The sequence below is a fragment of the Scomber japonicus genome, chromosome 6 (assembly GCF_027409825.1).
Source record: "Scomber japonicus isolate fScoJap1 chromosome 6, fScoJap1.pri, whole genome shotgun sequence".
Lineage (NCBI taxonomy): Eukaryota > Metazoa > Chordata > Actinopteri > Scombriformes > Scombridae > Scomber > Scomber japonicus.
In genome coordinates this window covers 18,944,637-18,961,584 of record NC_070583.1, presented here as the reverse complement: position 1 = coordinate 18,961,584, position 16,948 = coordinate 18,944,637, and positions in this window count along the sequence as shown.

The window sequence follows — 16,948 nt, the reverse complement described above, 5'->3', positions numbered from 1 at the left end:
ATCTAAGACACAGATGAATCTAATTAATGACTTTTTTCACACAAAGATGAGCTACAATAATGACACTTTTTTAAACCAAATGTATGATTTTTTGTATATCTTTGTATGATCACACAGTTTGGCTCATCATTAGAGGAATATATAACACCTTCTTCTATTTGTGTTATTATGAGTAATTTGCATAGGAATAAAATGTTGTGTCATCCAAATACATGCTTTCTGAATGTAACAGGCTACATTAACAGTCCATTTCTGTACAGTATTCATCATGTGAAACTATGAAAACTATTCTACTCCTCTCCACTCCTCTCCTGCAATTCATCACTTACACCAAACTCTACTGATTTTTAAGTGGTTTACAAGTTTCATCCCCAACGTGTGAATCGGCATTGACGTCAAGCTGTCATGATAAAACATTCGGGAGTTGGTTGTAGTGGGTATCTAGGGAGTAATGGAGCAGGGAAAAGGGTGCAGTAATATCATTCTTGTTTAACACCGATGTTTCCTCTGGTTCCACAGGCTCATGGTGATCTTGTGATTTATGGTGCAGCCAGAGCTGGAGGAGCTGATCAGAATACAATATACAGCTGCCCCATAGCTGCACACAAACATGTGTATACCAAACCCTAACATTCATATGTAGTCATTGAGGGTCTGAATTCAGATCAAAGTAGCTTGGAACTGGAGGTTTTCCGGCTGTTAGAATTTTTTTTTTTAAGTATCCACATTTCTCATCTTCTCTTTTGTGTATATTTGCTTCTGAATGTGAATCCAGGGATTATGTGCGTAAAAATGTGACGCTTGTTGTGGCTAACTGGCTTTTCCAGCTCATTCTGAATAGCATGAAGTGATGTAGAAAATGAGCTAGATGAACAGGATTAGGACCCGAGACTCAGAGTGCTTATCATCTCCCGTAGCACTGGAGTGTAGCCATGGAAACAGGAAGTGAGAGGCAAGCTTCCAAGATGGCCACCAGCTTGTGAATGGGTGCATTCCTCAACGGCAGGGTGCCTGCTGGAGGGAGGAGGGGCGTGCGAGTGTTTACTCCAAAAAGGGACTATATAAATAGTAACTGCTGCTGTTTTAAGGACTTCCTGTCACTAGGTATTCCATAAAACAGTAGTTAAATAAACAATCAGTTTCCCATTGGGGCTGCCTTGTCTATACTGAAGTGACGTCTGCTGTGGGTTCATTCCAGGACCCCGGCGTGTGGATTTTAAAACCCCCAGACCGGAGTCGTGGAGCTGTTAGAGGTCACCACACTCTCTTTCACTCACACCCCGTCTGGTCATACAAACCCCTCAAAGGCAAACTGAGATTGAATTCCACATTCAGCATGTTTTTCTTCTGCCAAGTAACTTAACTCTGACTTTTCAATGACCACTCCTTGTTTTCTGATGAGCCGTGCCACCGCAATGCAGTGATTCAGGGCACTGTTCTGATCTGATTGGGATATTATTCACTGTTTAAATACTGCTTGAGACATAAAAGAAGAGCCTAAGAAACAGGATTTAGACATTAAAACAATTTGATGGCTCTATACATCAGCAAATTTGACATAAAATAAAACAATGAGAATGGAGTTAAATTGTTGACTTTCAGCTTTAATTTTAGGGTGTTTACATCCAGTGAAACTCTAAAAGAAGAGTTAAAAGTCAACCCTTTAACCACAGGGTAATTGCTTTGTAGTAATTGTTTTATTTCAAAACCAACACGCAAAGAAATATCTAAAATAAATACAAAAGTCAAGTGTGTAACTAGTTTCAAATGTAGTAAATCCAGGGAACCTCAGTGACCTCTTGAAGATGAAATGTAAAGCATGTCCAGAGATAAAATGTCTATTAAAAGTCTGTATTTAGTCGGCCATCAACCAGTTCAGACCTCACAGGGTCTTCACAAGGCTATAGATAATAAAAACAAATTAGTTACACCTGGTTCAGTACCCAGACAATCCAGTGGACGTTAACATTATTCCATCGCATAATGAAATTACCACAGCCTAATTTATTTCCACTGTACATCTGTGGATTCACTCAGCTCTTGGGAATGCACCAGAAATCTTTTGAGAAGAGGTCAGAGACAAGGACAGAGGTAAAGAAAAGGAATCTCTGGTAATCTCTCTGTGCAAACACACACAAATTCACATATACATATAGATGTCAATGTGCAAATACACAAACATCTACCAGCTGGCATTGTCAGGAGGGACACCATCAATCATGCCGACTCTGTTTTAGACAAGGCCATGAAGCTGTCAGCATGCATTCCTGTACGCCGCTTTTGCAGAGCACATTTGTCAACTTCAAGGAGAGCGCATGCCCAAAATGTATATATGGATAATGGCATTCCCACAGGTGCTAAAATAATCCACAAACAAAATCCTGTGGTATCAGTTGAGGCCTCGAGTGGTAAAGTGTAATCCTCCAGAGGACATTTTGCCATGCCATCATGCTTGTTTGTTTGTTAGGATTCAAGCAAAGATGCAGAGATTGGAATTTTGCAAACACAACGGAGGCCGTGGACAGGATGTCAGGGTGTGATAGAGCATCCGCTGCCCTCATCTTTTTTCTTTTTTTTCTTCTTGCCTCTGTCTCCCAACAGAGACAGTGCCCTCATCTTGAGAGAGGTATCACTTTTGTTTGTGCGTCGCACTGGTCAAACACACCGTCCAGGGAAGATAGCATTTATCTCTCTTCGGCTTTTTCAGATGTTGAGCCTTAGAGCCTCCAGCAGGGCCCAGGAGCACAATCACTGCAAAATATCAACAGATAATCACTGTGGAGCCGCAAGAAATGTACTAAGTGTAAACAAAGTGTGTGTAACAGTAAACAAAGAAAGCTTGGGTGTGTGTTTCTGAAGCACATGTGCTGTGATGTTATATGTGCAGATTAACTGTACATGTCTATTTAAAAATTTCCCATGTTGTGTTTGTTTTTATATGTAGCCAAACGGATGCATGTTTTGTCTCTTCATGTTGTGATAAAGTCCGCTATCTAATCAGTGACAAGGCACAAGAGATTTGTTAGGTTCAATCAAACCCCAGAGTCCCAGAGGAGTGACTTTCCCCCGACACAGGATGGGTTTTGTGGAAATCTTGGGCAGATGTGAAGTGAAGACTGATGTCTTCATAATGATCTCTGTTTTTTGTTTTTTTCCTACTCTCAGTCATGTCACCCAGCTCTGCCCATCTCTTCCTTTTTCTCCCACTCATACCAGAGAGACAAGCTAGATCCGTGAACAATCTGCTCCATCCCGCAGGCTGTGCTCCATAAATCGCAGCTCCCTGGGGACAGGTGGAAAGACAGTACAAGTGGGAGCCAGATAGAGTTGTCTGAAAAGGCTGGTGTTTCAAATTAGGCTTGCTGGACAAAAGTCACCTCAACCCCAAAGTTGAATCCGACTTCCTGTATCCTGTTTTGTCCAGCAGTGTGGGCAGACACTTGTTGTTGAGCTGGTGTCACTGTGCCTGTGGTCTGCTGATCAGGGCACTGAAAGGCAGTTTACAGCCCTGTTAAAAGCGGATAAAAAGCTCTCTCTAAAGAGGCATATATTTCATGGCTTGTGTGCTCCCACAGTTAATGTCCCAGCCCAGCATGAGTTCACTGGACTTCCTCCCTCGTTCTGCCCTGATGGACTGAGGTCACTGCAGAGTTGTATACTCCAAATGAAATGGAGTGCAGTGAAATGGAGAGATGAAATTTAGTGAGTCTTTACATAAATGACTGCAGGATCACAACCTAAATGAAGCACTGAATCGTTTTGCTATTGTCACAGTGTGTGTACAGGTGGGCCACTCATTGCTTTTGAAAGTTTTGCAAAGCCTCATTTATTGCAAATGCTTTACCATGTCAACAAAGTCTTTTCGGCCACTAAAGTTTATTTCCTTTTCTGAGGAACTCTGTCGTCACATCTCAACAATGTTGGAGAACATGTCATTTTCTTTGAATCACTTTGGCAACCTTAAAGAACAAATTTGTGAACCAGTATTCAAATGTCAGCTGTGGACCCTGCTATCAGTCTAAATTTGATTGAGCATTTAAATAGACTTTAAAGGTATTTAATAAGCAAAGTAACAGTAGACACAAATAAAATCTCTCATTTTAACACACAAATAAAAAAGGCCTATTTATTTATTTTATTTTACTCTAGCTCGGACACATAAATAATTTTCTGTGTAGGGTCAGAATACAGATTGGGTCCTTAAAGCCTCTCACATTATAAGTAAGCAGACTATAAACGTGTGGAGCAAACAAGACAAACAAGACATTCACATAACTCAGTGAACATTTGTACAGATTTACAGTCAGTATCACAGATCACGCTTGTTTTAAGTGTCAGATATGGACAGAAACTGAGCAGCCAGGACAAATCGATTGAAATAGAGACAAGGCAAGTGAGATCTGGAGCTCTTTAAGTCTCGGGGTGGATTGATGGCACAACGGGGAACACTGAGACATCTCAGGTTCACTGCTGTGATACAGGACTGTTTGGGGTCAGGGTGAGAGAGAATCACAGGAGCGCCAATTGAAGGACCATCTGATGCTGCTGCTGGAGGTATAGTGTCATAACAGCCTCACATGGCTGTTTTGATAGTGACTGATCTCACCACAGGTGCTCACAGTAGATCTACTCACAGGATCAGAGGAGCATTGCAAACATGACCTAGCCCTGTCAAAAAGAACAATTTTCCCACAATGTGACTGCAGTCAGTAGTTATTTAGCTTTAGGACTCCAGGCTGTTAATGTCAATGTATAGGTTGAGGTAAAAATGTCTTTCACTTTGTCAAACATTTGAAAATGCATTCAAGTATTCCCATGCCAACTGAAATGAGTTACCATATTTTTGAAAACTAAAAGACAGAGAATTACCAGAATTATCACTGTCAGAGAGCTGAAATATTTAAAAAAAAAATAGTATTAGTTTTAAGTAGATGACTTTAAAGAAAATGAACTTGGCACCATTTGATTCTATATTGGTTTCCTATTATTTGAAAATCTCTGTATGTCTGTAACTTCATGATGTTGTCTTGGTAGGTCTTATTTCTAAAGGAATTTTAGCATTTTTATAGGACATTAACTAAAGAAATGAGTCATTTGAGCCATTTTAGTCTAATTGTAATTACAGGTGCAAATTAGCTGTTTATCTATATCCAATTATGCCTTCTTTGGCCCAAACACCAAAAATAATCTTCATATACATGATCTAATTCTGCCTTCTCTACAGCTATCAAAATAAAACAAGATCCATTTGGAGTTTTAAAAATCTAATTTATTCAGTTTGTCTACACAGCCTGAGCTGCACAGTATAAATATTCTCAAGCCACAGCAGCACTAACTTTCCTTACTGATTATGCTGTGGTTGCACACATATATTTACTCTAATGAAAGGCTTGCTACTGTATAGTCTGTTTGTGGAGGAGAGCTGTCACGTCGTCAGAAAAATTTAGGAGATAATGAGATAAATGCTAGACTTTTGGACCTACAGTGCAATCATTTGGCTGCAGATGGTATTGATTAAGCTAAATGTTTGTATGTTGTAGAGAAATATTTAGGCTTTTTTTGAGGAGGTGACAAGGTAACACAGTCCTGCATGTGTCTTCCTTGCTGATTTTATGGCCTCATACACTCATAGGCTATGTAGAGATAGACGCACAGAGGTTACGTGTCCCAGAACGAGCATTTTGGGATAGAGGAAATTCTCAGGGACTACACATTGATGGAGTTAATCTCTTCTGTTTTAATCTGCCTCATGTTAAGATATTAAGAACAGTCGCTCTGGCCCCGGTCCCATCACCTCTGACCCCCTCTGTAATCCGCCTCTCCCATCAGCTCATTAAGCCCGGGGAGTTCACACCTCTAGCCATGTTGGGCCCAGCTGTGTCCCCCTAGTGCCCAGGCCAGGCCGGGGTGTCAGGAAAAAGGCTGCTGGTTTCACAGGCGCACAACAGGCCCGGGCCTCTGATCTCTGCTAAAAATGCAATAAATCACAGAGTGGAGGTGATGGTCCAAAGTACTCATTAAAGCAGGCAATAATAAATGTGGAGAGAATGAAAGGCTCTCTCTACCTGTCAGCCTGGACTGGTTAATGAGCGGAGCCTGTTGGAGTTCACTAATGACTGATGATTAGGAAAAGGGTAGATGGAGTGTTAACAAACGTTTAACTACAGCAGCGGCAATAAATGTTTCACAGCTACAATAGGCACTACAATGCTTCCTCTGAGTTGATAAAAACCCCTTGTTGGATGTATTCAAACCCACATTTTCACCCGTTTCAACTTAACACCAACATTACGACTGATTAATATGAGTGCATGCAGTGTTTATATTTTAAAATGTCATAGCGAAACCACAATGGCTCACTCATTCTAATAGGATTTTGGCGTTTGCTAATGGGCAAGCCAGTCTCCCTATTCATCAACCTGACAAATAAATCTTCTTATGCTCATTTCAATACCAAAGAAGGTGTTCTTCTGTAAAACATATTGTTAGACTGAGTGAAAAGCTGTAATTCAACCATGACCAAGGTCATATCCATGCTAACGTGACTCACTTTTTCTTCCTTTTCTAGAGGATGTACCTCTACACTACGATGGTGTTTATATCTATTATCATTAAAAAAACATCAAAATCATTGTTCAAAGTGGGGCTGAAAGGATTTGTAATTTAACTGACAAGTTGACTCAGAGAAGATGAATAAGCAACTCATTGTTGAGGTCATTCCTTGAGCAAAAAGTCAAACATCTGCTTGTTCCAGGATTTCAAATGTGATGATCGTCAACTTTTCCACTGTTCTTTGTTTCATATCATAGGAAATTGAATATCTTTGGGTTTGGGTTTTTCACGTAAAACAAGATATTTAAAGGCACTATCAGCATTTTTTAGGCATAATAAGTTGTGAATGGGCCAATCAAAAAGATAAAATGATTAGAAGAATAATAAAAAATAATCATCTCAAACTAAAACCTTGTGTGAATGTGAAACCTGCCTCATGACTCAGATCTGCATCATCGAGAACACAACCTTAGACACAGCCACATACCGTTCAGAGCTCAGGAACACTACACATGCAATCAAATAAACATGCTCATATTCATTACCTGACCTGGGCTGGCCAGCTGCAGGAAAGCTAATATTGGACTAGGTGGTTTGGGTGGCGCGGTGTGGATTAGGAAGCAGCGTGGGTGTGAAAGAGCTCTCTTTGCCCCTGCAGACTGAACCCCCCATATGCAGGGCAACCTTAGGAGTCAATCCAAAGGCTGCTTTCACAGCGCAGCCAGGTGGGACGCAACTCAATAACCAGACTCCTCAGGCTGACTCACACAGAGGGTCTACAGGACTACAAATCCCACCTGATTCAGCTGTATCTCACACTCTTAGATGTGTTTCTCTAGTTGACATAACTAAGACTTAAAATTTAAGAGAAAAATAAAATATGTCTCAAATGAGATATGTCCAAATGAGAAAGCAGATTGAAGTCAAAGTCTTGCTCTTGATGTTTGTAGTGAAATTTTGTTGTTGAGTCTAGTTTCTGTAAAAAAAAAAAAAAAAAACTAAAAAAAACAACAACCTCATAACATAAGCTTCCACCAGCTCACAACATTATCATCCTGCTTGTAAGTTGTTCTTGTTTACTGTAAACATCAGCTTAGTCTGAAAACTGTTTTCTATGTTTAAAATGTAATAGAAGGAGGGAGAGGGACAGAGGGAAGAAAAAGAGAAGTCCAGGCCTGACTGGATTAGGAGAGGGCCTGTTTTTCCTCTCCGTGTCAATGCACTCCTGCAGCAGAATAGATAGATAGTGACGGCCTGCCAGTTGGTTTTCATTACGTCCTCTGCACTTCAGACCTATAGAAAAAAGCAGCATCGCTCCCTTCCTCCTGCCCCCTCACAACTGAACACAGTTTCCCTCTGAAGGAAAGGTACAAAATTGTTCCTGAAAGTGAAAAAAAAAATTGCCAGAGGGGACTTTTTTCAATGTATTTTTATATAATATCCTCTTCAGACTTGAAGTCTCCCCCTCCATGCCTTTTTTCTTTTAAGTAAAACCCTGTCATCTACCCCGTGGGGGCTACGCTGGAATGCTACTTCAATATAAGATCTGTACCTTTACTTTCTCTGTAATGCATGCCTATGTGTGTCCAAGTGGGTCTCCACACGGGGGAGAGAGGAAGGCAGGGGGGGGGGGGCAGGGATATGGAAACAAGGTGGAACTGTGCTTTGTTTGTTGCCCTCTGTGCATACCGACACAAAATTGAACAGCAATAAAATAAGGCACAGATGTGCATTACTGGCTCAGACTTCAATTGTCCACAGCCTGGGTGGAGGCCTGATCACATGGCATTAAAAGGTGGACGGTCTGACTCTCTTTTTCTCTTTCTCTCTTAAAGGCCTGTTATCTCTCCAACATGCTGTGCTGCCTGGATGCCAGCATAGCACACCGATAACCACAACCAGAACATCTCCCCTCATAGGTCACCTCACCCTGTTCATCTCGAGTCACGCCATGCTATACCTACGGGAGCGGTGTGCTTCAAAGAGAGTAAACTTGCACACGCAACAGAGCCACAGCAGGCTGATTTTTAGAGGATAAGACAACTCCTGTCTGTTCTTTGAGAAGCATTGCCCTCTGACCCTTTTGGCTTTAACGTTGACAAACTGAACTGTTCATTATTTCAATCAATCAGAAATTCCTTCCTGTGTGTGCCTCCTGCTTTAAATCACTTGGCATTAGCAGCGGAACTGCAGCAAAATCAAAAGCATGCAACCCAATGTGGCAAAAACACAGAAAAGAAGTAAGTGAAGCATTAAATATGCTATGCAGAAAAATAACACTGGAAACAAACTAAATAATCTTCAATCAGCTTCAACACATCAGCCCCAGCCCCGAGGGCCTGGGGACGTTGCTGTATGGTTTTGATGAACACACCTACCGTAGTCAGGAGAAATGTCCTGCCAAAATGCTGCTCTTCATTTTTGGTGGCAGTTGTCCAGGTTCAGGCTGAGAGTTTTTCAGCTTGCGGGGCCTTATTGTCAATAAAACATTTTGCCATTGTGATCATCTTACATCTGTTTTGTTTCTGTATAAGAAAATGCAATGCAGTAAATTGACCCATAAATCTCCTGGGATGTTCATTTAAAGAGTCCCAGACTGTTTTCCAAATGTTTTGATTTGAGTTCGTGAAATAGGCGTACATGTGCATGCTTTTACTTTTGGGTTAACCAGTGCTGTACAGTCTTACTCTGTCATACTGAAAAATGTGATTACTTTTTCAGTAAACGGGTAGTCTAAGGGTTGATGAGTTTGGTCTCTTTCGCAGGTAGCCACCACCAAAAGCAGAGAAATACAAACCCAGATACCAAATGTGTTTTTTTTTCACTGGCTTGCTCATGTTACTCACTGGTGAGGCCTCAATAAGGAATCACCTGGTTTAGTTCAGAGTTGGAGGATATGAGAACATTGCAGCATCACTGAGAAGACGAGACTTCATGCAGTCACTGCTGCTAACGTTACACTAGCCGTTTATGGTCAGTAAACTGTTGGCTGGCTGCTTATTTAACCAAAGAATGAAATTTGCTTCTTCTACATGTGTTAAATACATAAGCTGTAACATATGGGTGTGGACGCTTTTGATGGAGCTGGGCTGAGTAATGTAAGTAACAAATAATGTCACCAATTACTTTTACTGTTGAGTTAAATACTGTTTTTCAATGAATAATATGTGTAAATTACTGCATTTTTAAAGTAAATTACACTGTTGTTAAACCCGTGTATGTTCAGATCCCAGTAAGGTTAAATCAGAACTTACATTCTGACAAACTCTTTTATTAATTAATTGTTTTTTTAAATGAATGACAGACAAATTGTGGTGATTTATTAGACCTGACCTGATGTAACCTACAGCTGATGATTAACATTTGTTGGAGAGTTGTTTTACGGTCACTATATCACTACTTGTCACTCTTCTCATTGATTATATCCAGTCATTTTTTCAATGTGTTTGTGTTTGTTGTTGTATAAAAACACATGTGGGGAAGAAAGAGGGAAAACTTCAGTGCTGGCCAAGCAGAGGGGGACAGAATGGGAACTGCTTTCAGCTCCAGAGCCTGCAGATTTTTCCAGATAGCATATCTGCCTCTTTAACTCTGCCAGAAAGGGTTTGTATGAGACCCAGATCCTTCAGCAAGCATCAGTCTGTTGATGCAAAGCAGAGCGATTACAATTCCTTCCCAAATTGCAGAACTCGCTGCCTTTCCAGGCTGAGGCTTCAGTGGGTTGGACTCTGCATCACAAGACCACTGTGTACACGCTGTACTCTTATCTTCTGTAGCAGAGAAGCTAAAGATAGGGATAAAGAGCTACAGAGCTACCAGGATGGGAAACAGGATCGCTCAAATAACACACAGACAAGTAATCTCTACACTAATCACACTAATTACTTCACTCAAAGGGGGGTTTGGTCTGAATATTAGCCTCAAGGCATCCTATTCCTTTTATCTTGAGCAGTTAGCTCTGTTAGTGAAAAAAATCCACCTGAAGAGGGGGAGAGGTTCAAATCTTTCTCTATCTCCCTCTCCCTCTCCCTCTCCCTCTCTCTCTCTCTCTCTCCCTCTCTCTTAGATAAAATAGTCTTCAGAAGTCTTGAACATTTCAGATAGTTTCTTTGGATTATGTAAAGAAACAACAGCTTCCTTGAGATTTTGTGTATAGTGACACTTTTTATGTGATTTGCAGCAGCTTATGGAGAAAATCCATTACTACAAACTCATTTATTTTAAACTCAGGTAACAACTTGTGAAGTAGCTTTTGCTCTTCATTTTCTGCTCAAATAACTGTGAGCAGCAGTTTATAGATTAGATAAATGTCAAGTTCAGACAGGTTAAATGTATTTTCTTCTGAATATATCTATATAGGGTGCAATCTCTCTTTAAATTCACAAAAATATCTTTACTGATTCTGATAGTGGTTTTCCAATTTGGCCTAAATGGCAGAGCAACTGATTTAATAAAATATTGGCTCAGATTACTTCAGATTAGATGAAACCTGATCCTGACTATCCCTGCGCAGGAACATCAGGAACACTGTGTATCTTTCCAGCAGCAAACAGCACACATAATAGTTCATATAATGTGGATGTTTATGTTTCAGTTTAAAAAAATAACATTTTAAAAAGCACTGCCTCTGTGCTCACTGTGTGATCCATCTAAAGCTGTGACCCCATGACAGGATGCTTAATTTTCCAATAGCACCTTGAAGTGGATTTGTACACGGCCAATTAACAACAATAATACATTTTAGGAGCAAACATAGTTAAGGGGGGGGGCATTTAAATGTTCATCTTTGATGTAAGCAAGCAGAAGTGAACAGTGCAAGTGTGTGTCTGTCTTTGAGAGTCACCCGAGTGAACGATGTGTGTTGTTATGAGCCTGTGGGCCCCAACTACAGCAGGTTGTGTTTGAGAGTTGCTGGTGCTGTGTGACCGTCCTACAGTGTGAGAGTGAGGAGCTGGAATCATCCGAACCCCCTGCTGCAGCTCCAACATCTGCTCGCCCGCCGTAACCAATCAGAAGGGAGAGCTTGGAGTCATGACGAATCAGCCTACTCGGTGATCTTTTCAGGGGATCCTGGTGGAAGAGTTGGAACAAAAGCCAACCCCCACCATCCAGAAACCCTCCCGCTGCATCCACCCTCTCCATCCTCCCCACAGCCTTCTGGCTTTGATATCTTACACCCCCTGCGTGGAGGAATAGCCTCCCCTGTTCATACCCCCACACACACCCCACCTCAATACAAATAATCCCATGGATCATGACAGAAAAATGATGAGGGTTTTAGTATCCTGTAGATGGTTGACATACATCTCGGTTCGTCTATAATAGGTTTTTCATGTCTGTTCTTCCCTTACCTTTCACAGGATCAAGTGAGATATTCCCCTACTGGAATCTAAGGGCCTGGTCCGGTGAGACAGCTCTCATCTGCAGCTTCTGTGCTCAAACTATCTATATTGTTACTCATCTCTTATCTAGACATTCTCGCTTTAAACCGAGATAAACTCTCACAGCCAGAGGATACACAGGCATCATGTGAGCAGACATAGCAACACCAATCTTCCTACGAGAGATAAAAAAAGAAATGGAATTCAAGCAGAATAAATCAGAGTATCTAAGATCCTAAGATGTTTTAGGGGTCAGTGTTACATTTTATTTATGAAAACAGACACACCAACTTTTGAACTGAACCAGACGGCTCTTTAACAATGGTCCAGACAGTCAATCCTTTGGCCAGCCTGGCTCAGCAGGCTAATGACATGGCTCTCTCTGAACATCTGAGGAATTGGCAGACAGGCAAAGGGAGGACTGGGTTCACTGAGTGAAGTGCAGAAAGTAATTATGGGATGAAGTAATGTAGAGATAGACAGAAGAGACAGGGGGCACATCGAAATATGTGGCATAGGGCCCATTGACACAATGGGTACCTGCACAGGGATGACATCCACTCCATCCACATGATAGGCCGTGACCAGCTAGAATTACGCCTTGCTGAAATATGTCCTCTCCAGACTCATACTATCCTGTTGTCTTTCAGAGGAACTTCAAACATTCAAAAGTTAAAGTGACTCTGCCAAACACTGACACGTTATAGCACATAAATCATTCTCAATAGATATATGATACTTACTCTGTAGTTTTTCTTTTGTTTTTTTACAGAGCACTATGAGGTGCCAGCTTTAGAGGGTGAGGTGGCGGTCGCTGCTCTCTTATGTGACATTCTGGAGTTGAGGTGAGAGGTGAGAGGTGAGAGCGCTTTCTGGTCTAATCCTGATTTAATCTCTATAAACTAAGAATAAACAAGAAAATCAAGTCCTTCCACACCAAGTCCTCAGGTAAGATCTTACATGATCCGTTATTGAATCATTAAAACTAAATAAAGAGTGTACAATTGACAAGAGTTTGCAGGATTTCTGGTTTCTTCTCAGTTTACAGCATTTTTTCATTCTATGGTCCTTTACTTGATTTGATCTCATCTCTCCAGTGATCCAGCTGTCATCAAAGAAGGATGAAGCCACTGCTTGCGTGGCTCTGGTTTCAGAGCAGATGCGCCCGGGTATCAGGGATCACCTGGGGAAGCCTCGGCCTCCTGGCAGGACCAGCTGCCCTCCTCGAACAGGTGCCTAATGGCTATAAAATCAGGTTCGGTCAGTTCATCGTTACCACTTGAATTTGTGCATTAGTCAATCCTCTCCCTTTCATCCTCTAGGCTGTCAGCTCTTATTTATCTAATTGGTATTACTGGTGAAGAGGCACTGACCCGCCAACCTTCACCCCGTCCACCAGCCTCCCTCCTCCTCCTCCACAAGGCCTTAGCTCGGCCTTCTCATTGGCCCCTAGACCTCATGTCTCCAGCTCCCTACATGCAAGCCCACTACTTTTATGCACCCTTGCACATTGAACTCTGTTTAACCCGTGGTGAGCAAAGGCTCATCACCAGTGACAGGTCAGACCTAGCTGACCGTCTCACCACCGAAAGACTGAAGAGGGCCACGGATCTCACCTTTAGGCCATATTCAAAATGAAAATACCTATGAGAGTAATTGCATTTTTTTTTAAACGCAGGGTATCTTCACCAGTACAGGCACTGTTGATATGATTGTTGAAAACCAGACCTGGAAATCTAGTTTGAAGACTCAGCAGATACCAAGACAGCCCAGTGGTTTGTACTCTTTTGGGGCCATGATAAGTTATTACGGCAGAAATATAATACTCCTCCAGCTTAGCACTAGTGACATAAACAGCAGAGTTAGCACACATGCATTCTGTCTGCTATGTGCATTTGATCAACCAGCCCACTAAATTGCCAGGTGATGCTGGACAATGCTGCTGCTGCAGTAGTTGAGCTAGAATTAAAACATCATTGAACTCAGTGGTCCATACATCACTCTGTGATTCAGCCACATTGAAATGCAGCATAATCTTTTTTTCCTTCTTATCCTCCAGCAACAGGTTGCATCTTCAAGGTTATTTTTGTGGTCACACAGATGTTTACAGTCCTCCCAGAGTTATAAAATGTTGCCCAGGGCAAAAACAACATTTAAATCCAATATTTCCACAGACTTCACCGGGTTTGGTTTTGGACTGAACATGGGAGTGCTGAGGTCACTGATGGGACTAAGCCAACATCAACCTTTTCTCTTTTTTTATGCACAGAACACTGTGGCAACATTGAAATAGTTGTATTTTATGACGCATCGTATTGGCGGCCTAAATAAAATCTATGGTGTACTTCTGTGTTTCCCTCTGTAGGAGCCACAACGCACTGACTCATGAAGATGGAGAAGTAGATATCCTACTACAGGGAGATTCGACAGAATTATAAATACCAGCGGACAGACAGGAAGTGTGGAAAGCTGACAGGAAGAAAGGCCTGATTTTACTGCGCTAGCGCTAAACAGGAGTTTTGAAATGGAGAAAGCAGAGAGGACAAGAGCAAGGAGGAGGAGGGGGAGGAGTTGAGTCGACTGCCTGAGAAACGAATGCTGCCTCACTGAAAGAGTTTCAGTCAGGAAGGCACAGTGGCTGGTGGGTAATTTATAGCACAGAAAGGCTTGTAGGGTGAAAAACATTATTTTAGCGGCCCCCACATCCTAATAGAAGCCAGATGTGGAGGGATTAACAAAGACCATTCCCCCCTTCTCTTTCTCCCTCACTCTAACTCTCCCTCTCAACCTATTTTTTTCGCCCTCCCCCTCCTCTAACTCGAGTCCCTACTGTCTCATTTTCCTCCACTCTTTCATACCCAATCTCAGGCTTTCCTCCACCACTTCGGCATATTTTTCCTTGAGAGTGCGATATGCACTGGGAATACGAGAGCAGTCAACACTCTGGTTTTTGAGGTGAGACTTGGGAAAGCGTCATTGAGCCTTTCCAAACAGATCCCCTGTTTATCCCCGCTCCCCGCTCGTGTGCAGACGGGAGCTTTGTGGTCACTGATGTCACTTTACTCCAGGAGCTGGAGGAGGTTGCCAGGCCACACGTCAGGCAGCAACAAAGCAGCCTGGCATCGCTTTAGCCAATGATATCAGGATGCAATTTGTTTCCTTTCACAGCGAGATCTCCTAGCCATTAGAAAGGTATGATTAAACAGCGAAGAGAAAGTTGTAATGTGGCGCCAGGATCTTCAAAAAGCTCTTTATAGTTCTGAGCATGTGGCAGCATCACAAAAGCCAAAGTGCCATTACCTGGCATGGCTTTGAAGGCCAAACCAAGCCGCCGCACAGCAGACATGCCGAAACCCATATTGACTGTGCAAGCCAAAAAGACAGATAGATGAGAAAGTAGGACAGATGTTTCAAGTCTGTTTAAGTGCATTAATCACTAAAATGTGTTGAGGGAGAGAGCTGCCAATGAAAAGGTCCTGCATTCCTTCCAGCAGAATGGTATCGCTTCCAAAGTCAACACATTATGTAAATTGAATAAGATTATTTTCGCTCTTCCCTCAACACTTACATCATCACCTGGGAATAAAAGCTCAATGTTGCAACCCGCTTTGCAGCCTCAGAGGACCTCTGGTGCTGGGATGAAGTGCGCTGAGTCAGGGCAGGTGCTTCTGGAAGGGTTTGAGTTGAAGTTTGCTTCAAATTGTGACTCCCATGAGCAACTGACTATTTGTTTACATGAAGGCTTTTCAGTGCTTTTGTGTGTGTGTGTTTATGTTTGTGTGTGTTTGGTGATACAGTATAGTACATAGCTGTTTGATGTTTTGTGTGTGTATATAGATATGTAGCAATGTGTTTCTACTTCTGTCTGTATTGTGTGTTTGTGTGTTTATAGGTGCAGATGTTTATGTGTGTTTTCATGTTGCTGTCTGTAGTGCTTCACTGTATTTTCATCTATGTGTGTGTGTGTGTGTGTGTGTGTGTTTGTGTGTGTGTGTGTGTGTGTGTGTGTGTGTGTGTGTGTGTGTGTGTGTGTGTGTGTGTGTGTGAAAACAGCAGGGGCAGGAGCTCAGAGAATGACAGCGTGTCTGTGGCGGGCAGAAACCCGAACTCTCTGATCTCGTCTCAGAGTCTCCTGCCTCCCAGCTGTCACTGTGCCTCTGGCATCCTACTCGGCCTCTCGCCCCCCTCCCGCTCGCTTTGAAGACGGCTACCCAGGAAATTGAAAGCTGTTTTCAAACAAAGACAAGAGAGGAGAGAAGAGTACAGACACTGTGAAAAAAGGGAGTGTGTCAAAAGAGGGTGATGGAGAGGTTTTAGGTTAAAAAGGGTTGGAGATGGCCTTCAGTGAGGCAAATCTATCTTTACTGTCTGTCTATAAATACACCAATGAAATATTTTGTTGATCGAACACTGATCAGACAGTATCAACTGTGATGACATGCTTCCCTCTTGGCATAGCCTCTTAAAACAGGTGAGTTTGAGGATTTAAATTTGTATCAGAGTGGCCACAGAGCAGAGACAGAGGGATAACCCAACATGTAAATTAGAAAGTATATATATTTTAGGAGCCCTAAACTTTAATCCTTAAATACTGTTCAGGATAAAATTTGACCAATTTTTACATTTGAGAGCTGTAAAAACACCCTATACACATTTCTTTTAGTGGGACCCACAGTATATACAAATGGAAATAAAAAGTTTTTGTGCAGCTCATACACATTCTTTATATGCAAATGACATGTATTTATTAAAAATTTTAAAAAATCAGTATCAAAACATGTTGTTGTATTCTTCATATTCTATAAAATGTTCTCCTGGACTATAGAATAGATTTTTTTTCCCTTAAGATTAATTAAACAGAAGGATCATGACTGATGGGGAATTCATGAATGCAAATTGGTGTGGAAACTACTTATGAGTCAGAATATGAACAGTATGTAAGAGTTAATAATTTTTGAAACATGGGCTCCAGTTTTAGTGTCCCATGATTGTTATGCTGTTGTAGACACTGAACA